General features: G+C 38.2%; 1 long non-coding RNA gene across 1 annotated transcript; it reads left to right on the forward strand.

Annotated features, from left to right (window-relative positions):
- Positions 1-7: 7 nt before the first annotated feature.
- LOC308388220 lies at positions 8-5,811 on the forward strand. Its single transcript, XR_013970064.1, has 3 exons — positions 8-172; positions 3,483-3,572; positions 4,746-5,811. It is a non-coding gene; the product is annotated as an uncharacterized lncRNA (long non-coding RNA).
- The last annotated feature ends 7,613 nt before the right edge of the window (positions 5,812-13,424 follow it).

A 13,424-nucleotide genomic window follows, 5' to 3' on the forward strand; every position in this document is an offset into this window, starting at 1 on the left:
ACTAAAAGCAACCTCTTATTGGCTGCATTGGTAGGAACTTTTAAGAAGTTCAGGTTTTATTTAACATATTCCTTAATATTTTCCTAGTATTCGGGTAAGGAGGTATTTTAGCTCCGAAGGAGCTCAAGCTTTACAGAAAAGTGAAACAGCTGCTGGACCGTTTCTAATTGAGGTGAGCCGGGCTACTGACAGGTCCGTGAATTACCAGGAATCATTCAAATGTTAACCTATATTTGTGTTATGTTCTCTGTGAGATAAGCTTCATTCTCTGACCAATAGTTCGCAATTTGCTTAAAGTGCTTTGGGCATTACATTATTATTAGAATGATTAGCATGCAAATCTTGTATAGCCCCCGGCACTGGCAGAGGCATCTAGCCTTAAATTGCTCTTTCACACTCATTCTCATTAGACTCTCTTTGGTTGCATCTTATTGCAAGGCCCATAATATACATAAATTACAGTCTGTATTTTCTGTGCTATGCAAGTGTAGCATAATGGGGAAGACCAGTGACACTGATGTGTATGTAAAACGGCCTAAAACCAGTGCTCAGGTAAGCCAGACATTAAAAGGGAAACACACCTTAAGTTTAAACATAAGTATTGCGTGCTGTACTGGAGGAGAGCTACAGGACCTCCGTTTTTCTTTCTTCAGTCAATTACCTCAAACTTCAAATGTTTATAAGCCACACATAAACATTTCCTCAATTAAAATGATGTAGTGTAAAATTATCACTTTTTCAATAATTAACTGCTGAATCTATGGAAATACATTATAGAAAATGTAGTTGAGTAATTGGGGGGGGGGGGGGGGGGGGGGGGATTCAATAGAAAATGTCAAGTATTCTCTCGCTCCACTTTCTGAAGTCTGTTGTTTTCTCTTAAACACACATTTCTTGGGTTAGTGAGCCTGTACATGGTTTTATATTCAGGGTTTAGGTATTGAGAGTGTGCATATTTTATGAGCTATAAGCTATGTTTTCAAAAAATAATTGGTAAGTTGTTCAGTAAGAGTGTTGTGCTATTAATGTAATATGAAAAAAAAAGTAAAAGATGGGGACCTTGCTCTCTCCTTGACCTTCCTGCAGCCTAAGATGAGAGATGTTACTTAGTTTGCTTTTGCTAAATGAAGTGCACATTAAAGCTGACTGATAAGGCTTATACTATATTGAATGTCATGGAAAACGTGAAAAAAATTCTCTATCTCATCCTCGGAAATATGCAACCATTAACTGGCATCGCTCACTCAGCATAATCGCTGCGTTAATTACATGTGTGACAAGCTGATGCGCACATCAGTGTCTGAAGGTAAATGAGAGTCACAAAGTCCTGTTAATACTAAACAAATTTGGCATTGCAGGTCTGAATCATTTCCTTATTGATTACTAGACTTTGTGTTCTATTTCACACTTGAATTAATGTCTCTCAGCTTTCCCACCACCCACCTCTCTCTCTCTCTAGCTGACTCCCTCTCCTTGTTTCCATCTCTCCCTGGCATGTGCTCCAGTTCATTATTTCTGTCATTTCTTGGTAATTTGGAGTTGGCTGTTTAAAACTTAGAGCCTCTTATTAAGTTTTGGCCATGGTGGATAAGAGGCAGGACTGTAAGAGCACAGAGATAAACTAATCATCTTAAAACCCTAATTATTAGTATCTTACTGTGACAGACTGTTTTTGCGAGGCAGCCAAATTGAGCCTCAAATGAGGAAAGGCATATCTGTGGAAGTGGTAATAATTTTAAGTCATCTCGATCTGGCTTGGTGTGGCAGAATTCATTAGTGCAGATTAGCACTGTGTGTACAAAGTAAATGAGATATCTAATAGCAAACGTGGAGGTCTGGGGACTCTTAATTTCCTCCCCAGTATGAGCGATGATGTTAAGAGGTGATTATATATATATTTTAACACTGTGTAGATTTGTCTGCTCCTTAGCCAAGCAGTTACACTAAACAGTGCCACTAAACTGTCGACCTCTCACCTCGCTCTGTACTTCAGCTGCAGAAAGGTGACAAAAATGAACCCCAAATCAGATTACACTGTGTTACTCTGATGCAGAGGCAAGCTGTTTTTTTCTGTGAGGATATGAAGGGAGTTAATTATGTGTGTAAGGAGAAGGTTGGGGAAAAAATAATAAGATTACAAAGAATAATTTGCTGATATAATTACACCAAAATTGGGTACACACAATCGTAAAATACATGTATTGCTTGACCTGGGTTAGCCAGTGAAATAAATCCTCCTTCTATAGCCTTTGTTAATTTGTTTTTATCATCTCCAAGTGGTGTTTGTGCAGGCAGTTCAATTTGCATGTGTAATTCCACTGTGCAAATTGACAACAAGTAGATAATTCGAGGAAATAGGCTGGTTGCAGGCCCCTGCTATCTTCCCATGCCTATTCATTTTGAGGAACCGCTGAGGCATGAAACTCATACATCAACTATTTCCTGACAACGCTTAGGCTTATTGTCCCCTAAAATGTCATTACAGCCATTATTTATGAAGCTAATTCATTTATTAAACCATATTTACTCTGACAGAATTTGTCACATTCTATCCATATCCTGAGCATTGCTTTTGAACATTGTCTCACAATGAGTATGTGCGAACACGTACGGCCTCACAAAGTTTTGTATCAGCCCAATTTGCCTCCATAATAGTTGGAATATTGCGACAGGAGTTCTGCGGTTTTTTGACTTTTAAGGGAAACTTTGCTAGAAGCTCGTACCGTGTGTCACAGAAGTCCTCTAAAAAGTACTTTGGTAATAGCTGACATCCCGCTTTGTGTTTTTGTCCTAATAGAGACGAGACTGCATAAACGTAATCAGATGGAATATTTTAGTAGCATTGATAAATCTGCCCTCTGACAGCCCCCTTCTTAAATGAGTATGTATTAGTCACTTTTAATGCATTGCAGTAAGGCTGAAGAGTTCTTACGTCAAGCCTCCTGGCCTGTTGCTGCTGACTTATGGATCTGTCAGTTTAGCGCCGCGTACTTCATGACAGTGTGGATAATTTGCAATTGTGAGCAATGAAGTAACACATAGGGGGGTCATAAATTTTAATGTTACATGTTCTCCCTGGATAATTCCGTCACACCATTCTCTCGTATCTCTTCCTTTGGACTTACCTGTCACCCAAAAGCACTTATCACAGCAGTGGCGATGAGTTGTGTTTGAACTGTTTTACAATATTGATTTGGAGGCATGACATTTTAATTAATACTGGGTGTTAGCTGTCATATAGGCCGCCAGCCTCATTGGTTAGAGTATGAGACAGGCGAGGTAGGGGCAACGGAGATAAGACTAAAGCACTTACAGTGAAAAGGCTGTAAAAAGGGATCAATGTGGAAAGAGAGAGACAGTCATGGGTTGAATTTAAGGTAGAAAAAACAGTAATATCTGCGCTCACTGTATTTCTGTCAAGGTCTATTCTCTCGCCAATAACACAAATCAGTGAGACACAGCGTGCCTTCTGTCTTCCACAGGTTGCAGAGTACATCGTGTTATTGGGAGTCTGTGTTGCCAGCAAACCCAGAGAGAGTCTGCGTGCTGAGAGACGACCAGGGGGAAATTAGGTAACTTTGTAGCACTCCATTGAACAGCAATAAGCTTTTAGGGCTTAGCAAGCATAAACACATTAAACTGATGAGATTCATCAGCACTCTTGTGTCAAATCTATCGTGCCCAAAGGCAGAGCTCAGCAGCAGCAAAGTGCAGAGAAAGAGAAGGGTTGGCGACAAACCAGTGCTGTTTCCTCTGGATGTTTGCTGGTTTATCCAAACAGAGTCAGGTGATCAGCTGGAACCTCAGAGTTTGATAATGATACACAGTGCTACCCCTGGAAGAGCAGAAATGTTTAGCCATTGTAGGGTCAGAACATTGGCTCGAATGATCAAAAGATTTATTTTTTTATGTTAATTCACCAGTTTACTATTTCATCATTAATTAGTCAGTTAATTACAAATGAAATACAGGGATTGGATCAAATATGAAAAAAAAAGTAGTAAAGTGTTTGCAAAAACCACCAGATACCAAAGTAGTTTCTTAAATTTGTTTACTTAAATTTACGATAAACCTTGCTGGTCAGAAATATTTCACACCAAAGAGTGCATACGCCAAATTTACAGCAACAAATACAAATACAGGTTGTTATATACCATGCAGATAAGAGCTGAACAAGAAACTACCTATCCATGTTCGTGTTTTTTTTACAGATGTATGATATTGTGAGTTTCCCTATGTACAGTACAAATACTGCATGTAAAATTTTGGTTTTCAGCTTAAAGCTTTGGTAAAAGAACAAAATATTGAGTATAATTAAATCTGTGTATGAACTATGTAATGACTAAAAAAATAATTATTTGCAAAAAAAAATCAAGTTAAATTCATAAAGCTTTACGAAATGACAAAAAAGATACATTTGCAACGTTAAGGTTGTGTTTCTAGCTGAATGAGACTTATCAGTTCACTCATTTCAGGGCAATAGTTGTTATAGATGTGCACCAGATTCAAACCTAGTTGGAACTGAATGCTGAACAGCATAGCGCTAAACATTAGCACATGTTCATTTGCAGCTAGTTCACCATATTTGGTATTTAATTGGTGTAATCTCAGAGCTGCAAAGCTGGAGGACCTTATGCTGATAAAATGATACATTTAAATTGAAATATTTCTTCTCAAAGGTAAGAAGGCCCTTCAACTTTATTTCACCATTTATCTGTTGTCTGTTCTTTTCCAAATCATTATAGCCTCTTGCCTTCTGGATAGTTTCACTGGAGGCAGCCAGATCGGCATGAAATTAGCTCGGTTTGAATCTTTATATGGTCCAATCAGATGAGCTGAGATTTAATCTTTGCTGGCCTGCCCTACCAGAGTCCGACCCCTCAGATGAAATGGACTACATATTCATAGGTTCACTTGCATGGTTGATTATAGCAGCATAAATGGAAGGTACAACCTCTCTTCTGTTTTTCTTTATTCCAATTTTCCTCTGTCTGAGAGTGAAGACTGAATATTAAATGTGCATTCCCCCTCACTGAATATGAGCAAATCACAATTTATGCAAACACACAGTGCACATCTGATCTCATTTTTGAAGTTGTGTCTTTTTTAAATATCCACATTTTAAAATCTACTGTATAATACACATAGAAGTGAGCGTTGTATTTATATCGAAATAGTTAGCATGCTCTCAGAGCTATTTACCCTGACATAAAATAATGTCTTGAAATAATGGGGGAATATTACCTGATGAATTAATTATGATGATAGCATCTAGGGTAGGAGGCTTAAATGCCATCTTAAATTACATGCAAACATTAGAAAACTTTCAACTTGTCTCATTTGCATGAAAGAGGCAAAACTATGCATAAATATAAAGGCTTCCATGGTGAAGGAGACCTATACTCACCAGGATGTAGAAATTAGAAATGACAGACACGATGATAGCATATGTATAAAAGCCTGTATGTATGTTTTTAAGTGTCTCATACATATGCATATATACACATACATATCACAAAGGTTATCGCTTATTATTTTAAAACTAAATTTGTTTTCCTAATGACGCTGTGGCAATTTTCCTATTGCTATGTTTGAATGTCAGAAGTGATTGTTTCCTGCACAGTTCTCAAATTTTAATTGACTTATTGCACAAATGGCAATTTAGAAACAGGAAATTAAAGTGGTTATTTCCCAGATAACAAATGAACTGAATCAAAATACTGATGTAACTCATTGCATTGTTTCGTTATGTGCACTGTGCAACAAAGTCGGATAAAAACATGTAAAAGAGGTTTGGTGGACGAGATCTGATGGGAGGATGTCTACCTAAGAATACACTGGAAATCCAACATATGAAGTGATTTCTAATCATGTTGTTTTCTAAATATGCCCTGCTGGTCTTCTTTTGTCATAATAAAATAAGGGTTTTGTTGGCAATTTTTTGGTCCAAGTCAATCTCTTTTACCTTTAGCTTCTCAAGCAGCTCTTCTACATTTGCTTATTGAAGCCACATGTGCTTCATTGTTAGAATATTTTAGATGCCTTGTATTTGTGTTACAGTAAAGAATGAATTCTTTCTTCTCTTTGTCTCTTTCCTTTTTTCCTCTTTCTTCCTCCCTTCCTTCACAAAAGAGTTCAGTACTAATTACGCTCACACACACCTGCAGTAAGTTCACAGGTAAGCTCTCCATCACGGCATCATGGCAAAAAAAGCCCCCATATTGTGGAAATCTCCTTCTCCTTGGAGAAAGAGAAGAGGAGAGAAAGTGGAAGAAGGAATGCCTTGCCTTCCTCATTACACTGCTGTCATTTACTCTTCATCCCCCGTACTCTTTAGTGGCATTAAGACGGGATGTAAATTTGACAGTTAACGCTGTTAGAAAATGGCTAGTTCAAGAAGGGCAGGAATTAGAGATGGGCATTAGGCGCTGATAAGCTCCTTTCCTCTGCCGCGGCGGCTGCTTAACATTCATGGGAAAGTCATCATCAAACAACGTTATCACAGCTCTGTTGACGGCTGAGGAACATCATCACTATGATAATTTTTTTTATAGCTGTGAGCCAAAAAAGCACTCTTTTATTTCAGCGGTTTGTTAATGAGATAGGAGCTTGTTGGTATGGGCAAATGCAAACTTGCCACTCTCCAGCATTTGTTTGAGTCCCCCCCACCAAACCTCCTCCTCCTCCCATGACTCCTGCTGCACACCCCCACTCCCCCTCCACACTGTTTAATGTTGCAGCGAAGAGGGGGGGGGGCATTTTTATGTACTCCTTTCGAAGTGCTCTGTGTACATTGCTGAAGGAGGGCCTTTATGTGTACCTTTGCAGATCAGTCGCTCAAAGAGAGGAAAACACGGTTATATCAACAAACACTCTCTCCTAACAGCCCTGTAGCTGGCACCTGTCACTCACCTGGGATTTAGCCATAGATCTGAATAGAGGGAGAATTTCGATAGTTATTGAAGCTGTGTAAACTCCCAGCAGCAATAACATATGACCAACCCTCCTATTAATGATGAAAAGGCTACTTAAAACTGTTGGATCTTGGGGCCTTTGGTAATTACAACTGTAAATCATTTCCATTGTTTCTTTCTATGTATTTATTGAGCTCCTAACAGTTCAGTTATGAGTAAGCTCAGATGATGATTTTTTTGTTTTGTTTTGGGTTTTTTGTGCTCAGCTACCAGTGGAGCAATGCACATGTGTGCTAGCTGCCAAAGCTAAGCAGCTTTCTTATGGATAGGGATAGAAACTGTGGGCTGTAGATACCAGAATCAGATTTTGGCTTTATCATTGTTTGTGTTTGTGGAGTGGGTTAAGAGAGATTTAATCTTTAGAAATCCTTACTGAGGGAGTTGAAAAATCATCTCTAGTTTGCTCTAATTACTTCTAAAAGTTTTGTTTGCACTGTAGTTAGCATGCAAAGGTGCGGTGATGTATAATGTAGTTGTAAAAGTTTATTAGGAAAGCTCAGATTTCAGAGAATAACTGTGATAAACAACATACAGCTTGGTCTTGGCTTTTGTGAGATGCCAATTTAGGTATTTACTGTGAACGTGACCCAATATTATTCTGAGTGGAGACAAAACAGAAAACGTACATGCATATGTAACACTGGTAGTTGGATATTAAGTATGTCACTACTTTTCAGTGTTTTACCTGATTCAGAAATGTCTGCATGTATGACTGCAAAATTCGCATAGATGACACACTGTCAGTGTGTTTTAGTTCTCTCCAGGTGACGAGAACTTACTTTATGTGGAAAGAGCTGCAGTGCCTATTCAAGAAATGACATATATTCTGGCATCCAGCAGGAACATCTCAAAGCCAGGCAGAAGAAAGCAGTAGCAAACTGCCTGTCTAGGTGACACAGTGGAGCTTCAGGTAATCATTATGGCAGATGTAAAAGTCAACACTTTCTGGCATAGAATTACACTAGACAGAGATTCTTGCATAAAATTTCACCATGCTGACTAAAATTCTTTGCTCTGAGGTGCCGTAGTGTTAAAAATGGCTTCTTTTTTTCTTTTTCTTTTTTTACACCAACTTCGTTATGAGAGTTGCATGGTGCTTCAGCCAATGAGACTTTGGCTAATGATGGGCAGAGTGACACTGTTATTGCATGATTTATATTTGGAAAGCTGTGCAAGAACTCAAAAAAATGTCCTCTCTCAGTATATTACAAATAGTACTGATTTTGGCAGTGTATGTACTTTTAATTGTATAAATAGGTTATGAATAAGTCATGAAGATAGCTTTTTATATTTAGGACAAGTACAAATGACATGAAACCACCAAATAAACCCAAAGTGCAAAACACTAATTAATTGTGCAAATAAACGATCATTACTGCATCATTACTTGCTCACAGATGTTTTGATTCCAGTCTGAAAAGAAAGAAAAAAAACAGCTTAATGTTGGCGTTTGGTGAAATGTTGTTTATTCATTAATGTCTTTGTTTAGAAGGTGAATGAACTGAACTGCATTTTATTCCACTCTAATGAGTTTCATTGAACGATTGGTGTGAGAACTGACAAAGCCGCAGTGTATCTTTGTGTAGGTCAGCTTGTGCAGTTTGGAGCGGTTTTATTTTTCCGTGGAAAAATGAGTACGACGCAAATAAATCACAGATGTTTTGCAGTCTCTGGTGTCTCCGTCTTGAGACAATTGCAAAGCATTACGCGGGCCCTTTGTCAAGTTCATTCAGCAGCCCTGTGTGCTGTAAACCACCATTGCTTTGTGTGTAGCTGTGTTACTTTGTGCCACTTTTCAAATGTGGATAGATCTGTGTTAGCAACCCAGAACCACACAGAAAATAGATTTAATATTATAATCCAATGGGATTTGTTCCTTTGTGCTTTCTAATGTAAAAAATATATATCGCTAGATTAAATGAACCTTACAGTCGTTTCATATACTTAAATGTTTGTCATTGTCAAACCATTCAGAGCGACACACTTGCTGTCGGTGTACCAAAATTTTCACATGAAACCAAGAAAAAAACTCTAAAAGAAACATTTAGAGCTGCGTTGGAGGAGCTGGGGTTGAGTCTTTGGCTCGCTCGCTTGTAAACTCCTCATAACTAAGATACAGTTTGGGTTTCCTTATTTATGATAATGAAATGTAATTCCACCCTTTACTGACATGCAGCGCTCTTATACTCAGTAAATTATTCCCTTTTTACCCTTACCTCCATATTTTGAAGCCATTACTTAATCACATTGTCAAAATCCCCATTCCCTCTCATCAATCCCACACTGAGCTTTATTTGTGATCCTCTCTTTCTTTTGCCCTCACTCATTTTATTCACTCCATTTCTCTCGTTCAGTTTTGCTGCACATTGGTGTTTATTTTTTTCGAGGTTGACTGGATTACCCCTGCCGAAATAGCTGTTACTCAGATTTTAGGTCATCTACAAAATCCATTAGGGGGAAAATAACCCTGTTTTTTTTTTCCTACCATGCATATTGCTCTGCTGTTTCTCATCTTTTGGCTCCAGAGTTTTACAGTGATATAAGTCATCTCCCACAGTTTTGTCACCTTAGAAATTTAAGGTTATTGTGCTATCAAAGACAAATGTTTTTTTAAGAGAACAAGGCTATGTGATATATTAACAGCTCTAGCTCTTGTTCAGTATGGATACTGAAGTGTTTCACATTATTATCAATAACAGAAGCGCTGTATGAGAGCCAGCTGTAGCAGTTCTCATAATTCATAATATATTAATTTATAATTAGCCGGTTTAATGAAAGTGATATCGCAATATTAGTTATTAGGTGTACAGTTTCAACAGAAACAAATCTGCTCATTCAGTACAATAAAAGTGGCCACATGAAAGAAATAAAGTGAAGAAGCAAAGAGTATTGAAGCTAACGAAGTGTATTACACACTTATTAAAGTAATTTTCACTTTGCCTCCCAGACCTGGCCAAAAACACTTTCAAAATCTCATTGTACTCCAAGGTAGGCTATGCAGAGGTTTTTTCCCCCCCCTTGTTAACTTTGAAGTAAGCTCAAAAACGTATAGGTAGACAGGGGTGGCATCAAATAATCAGCAACTTCAAAAAGCATGCTGCCACTTAGCACTCCTAAAGCTAATGTCCCCAAGACATTCAGAATGGAAATTATTCAAACTCATTTAGTGGCAGCAAATTGGTCTAAGTTCAATCAGAAAACAGACTGACACTGAACAAGAAGTGCAGCCTAATTATACTTGTTTGTCAAATGAAAATTTCATTTGGGCAGAAATGAAACCTTCGAGCAACTTCTTTTAAGGTGAGCTCCTAGTTGTATTATCAGCTAAATGCAGTAAAATCCATAATCATACGATGATAATGAAAATGGAGCCAATGTTAACATTCAGGCTTCCAATGCCCCGGGCATATGGCGATAAAAATTAAGTACCATAGTCCTCTGCCAGGCACGCTGACACCCGGGCTGGTCTTTAGCCTCTTAGATGCGTTTTTGCATTTTAAAAACTTTATCAAAGCACTGTTGCAATGTGGAAAATGTCAACGTGAAATGCACTGAAGGCAAATTGGAATTTCATTAATAGTAAAATTATTGCTTTTGACTGATGTATTACTATGCTTGTTAAAAGCTAGAGAGTGGAACGCTCGTCTGTCTGGTCGGCAGCCTTGCCTCTTCTTGTCCCGTGCGATTTGCTTAAAGTTAGAGATCTACTTTTCTACTCAAAATGGAAACATGAAGTTGCTAAAGTTGAAGTGAAGAATATCTAGTTGAAGACACCCATTTATGGCGTGATCGCTAATTCTGCTAACCAGAATACACCAAAGATAGTGAGCTTATTCAAGAGAGAGAAAAGGGGACAAAGTCTTTGTGGTGTTAGATACCTTCGACATTTATATCGAGGTAGTTTCATACTTGCTCTGTCTGTCCCTGCTTAAACATGGAGGTGATGCTAACCTGCCGATTGACCAACACAATGTGGATTTGTGCTGTAGAGCAGTGAGGTGTCTTCTCATTGTTAAGTGTGGTGACATCTAATCTCCACTATAGAGAGGAGGCCCTTGGGATCGCTGTGTGGATTGGAATCACAGGTAAATAGGCCTAACCTGGTGTGAAGGTATCAGTTCACTGAGACTTGTGCTCATTCATGAAGCAGTAGTGTTTATTGATTTACCCTGTAATCCTCTCAGTGTCAATGTCGTCATTGACGGAAGCAAAATGGCGTGCTAGGTGGAGTGCATTTTTTGACAGCCAAACAAGACAACAGATTAGTTGGAACAGAATAGATGTCATTAATGCTTTCCCATGTGACACTTAGTAGACCAGAAATATGTGTTTTAAAAATGGTAAATAACATAATGAGTCAGCTGCTGTGCATCTCTGGTGTAAAAAATGCAGACTATCTATTGCAATACAGCAAAAACACTGAGACAATAAGCTAACTGGCTTCAAAATTAAGTAATTGTAGTTGATGAGTGTTTCTTTACGAGCTTTCTGTTTGCAAATTTGAGTCATGAGTCTTCATTGCGTCTGCTTTGTTTCTCTGTTACTCAGCATCTGTCTCACACACATGACTTTTAGTGTTTTTCTTACACTCGGGAAGAATACATATGAAATGCTATAACAAAATATTAAAATGTTACTAAAGGGATATCATAACCACAACAGTATGAGCCATACTTTTTTTAGTCTGCTGTACAAATATGAAAAACTAAGTGTTTGGTTGTGTTGCATTCACACGTCACCGTATAATGCATTAAAAACAAGCAAGTGCCACAATCCAATATAATAATATTTCTTTTATCAAAATGTGTCAAAAACAATGTTGTCTGTCATAAGCTATGGTTGCCGTTAACTATAAATTCCTGGAAGTCACATCCTCCCGTGGACCCTCTCATGGTGTGGAGGTCACTCTGTTGTTTTTTTGTGCTGGTCACAAATATGTCACGCAGTGTGGACAAGGCATAAAAAGGCTTTGACTATATCAGTTTACAGTGCCGTATATTTTATTTATTTTAAATCTTTGTGTCAGATATTTTAAAAATGGCATGCTATTACTAGTGGCAATCAAAGCGCGGTATATTATAACTACTATTTTGAATCAGTCTGATAATTGTGTAATATACCAGTGCAGCACACGGTAAAGCATGTCGCGTTCCCTTTCTTCGATAACATCTACTTTTCACCATCGCATACCGGTTACACTGCTACCTGGTACAGTGTGCAGCTTTTGGTAATTTCAAATAATTCCAATCTGTAAAATGTTGTCACTCTTTTCATCTAGTCTAATGACAGTATTAATTGGATTTGTAATGATGTTTTAGACAAACCTATTTCACCAGACATCTTTCAGGCAATGGCCTTCGTGATAACGATGAATAGTACATGTCTGGCATACAGTAGCCGTGGAGCCCGCACTGAGGCATTTCATAGTATTTGTAGTGGAACTCTGACCTCTTGTGCTTTATTGTGGAAGTGCAGACTCTTTGTGCTATTCTCACACTGCTGGTAATAACAGACTCTGTCATGCAATATCTTTGTAAGTAGGAACTTATATTTAAGAAATTAAATCTTCTTAGAGGCCCCTTTCACAGCTCCTCTATATGTAGCACTTTAGGGACCCCTCAGGTGACATCCAGAAAACTACCATAATAGTCCCAGGCACAGGTTTGGTGATATTTTGAAAGGTCCTAAGAAATGATCCACAAGGATCCATTTATAGGCTGTTCACACTGGAACTGTGAAGGAACCTTTATAAGTTTCTGAAAGGGTACTTGAGAGTGCTGCTTAACCCAGGCTACTGTACCAGCTGTAACTGAACAAATTTGCAGTCAATGTCATCATCAAATCTGTATTTAAGTAACATTTTCCTGCTGCCTTATGGTCCTACTTTTTTCCACTATTTTGTTCATGACCTTTGCTGTCTAACATCCCCAGCAGCCACCCTCCAGTGCACACAGTTAAAGCAAAATGCCATTAAATATTCCTAATATCCCTTAATCCTTCAACAGTACGGCTCTAACTCTTGTCATATGCAACGAAACAGTGTAACTTTTTTCTAAGCCCTGCCTCTCAGTGTTATACGTGGTCAGTAGCAAAACAATGGGAGTCAATGATAGTCTCTCAGAGGCCATAGATAACATTTGGACACAGATCAGTTTGATGCACTTAAAAATCCACCAATTTACACATGGAGCATGTCACACAACAAAAGGTCTAACATTTTAAACAGAAGGAATTGTGTCAAAAAATAAGACTGAAGTAATACATCAGGTTGTTGCTTTGAACAAAAAGGAGCAAAGTAGACTGTTAGCTGACCCGGTCATCTGTTGATTGCAAGCAATTCAAGAAATGAGTTTAATGGAGGTTTCATGATCAACATGAGGTAATGTGGAAAATGATGTGGAAACATTTGTTACAGCTGGTAGTTTGAATCACATAGACATCGGCAACAGA

Source organism: Rhamphochromis sp. 'chilingali', assembly GCF_963969265.1.
Source record: "Rhamphochromis sp. 'chilingali' genome assembly, chromosome: 20".
NCBI lineage: Eukaryota > Metazoa > Chordata > Actinopteri > Cichliformes > Cichlidae > Rhamphochromis > Rhamphochromis sp. 'chilingali'.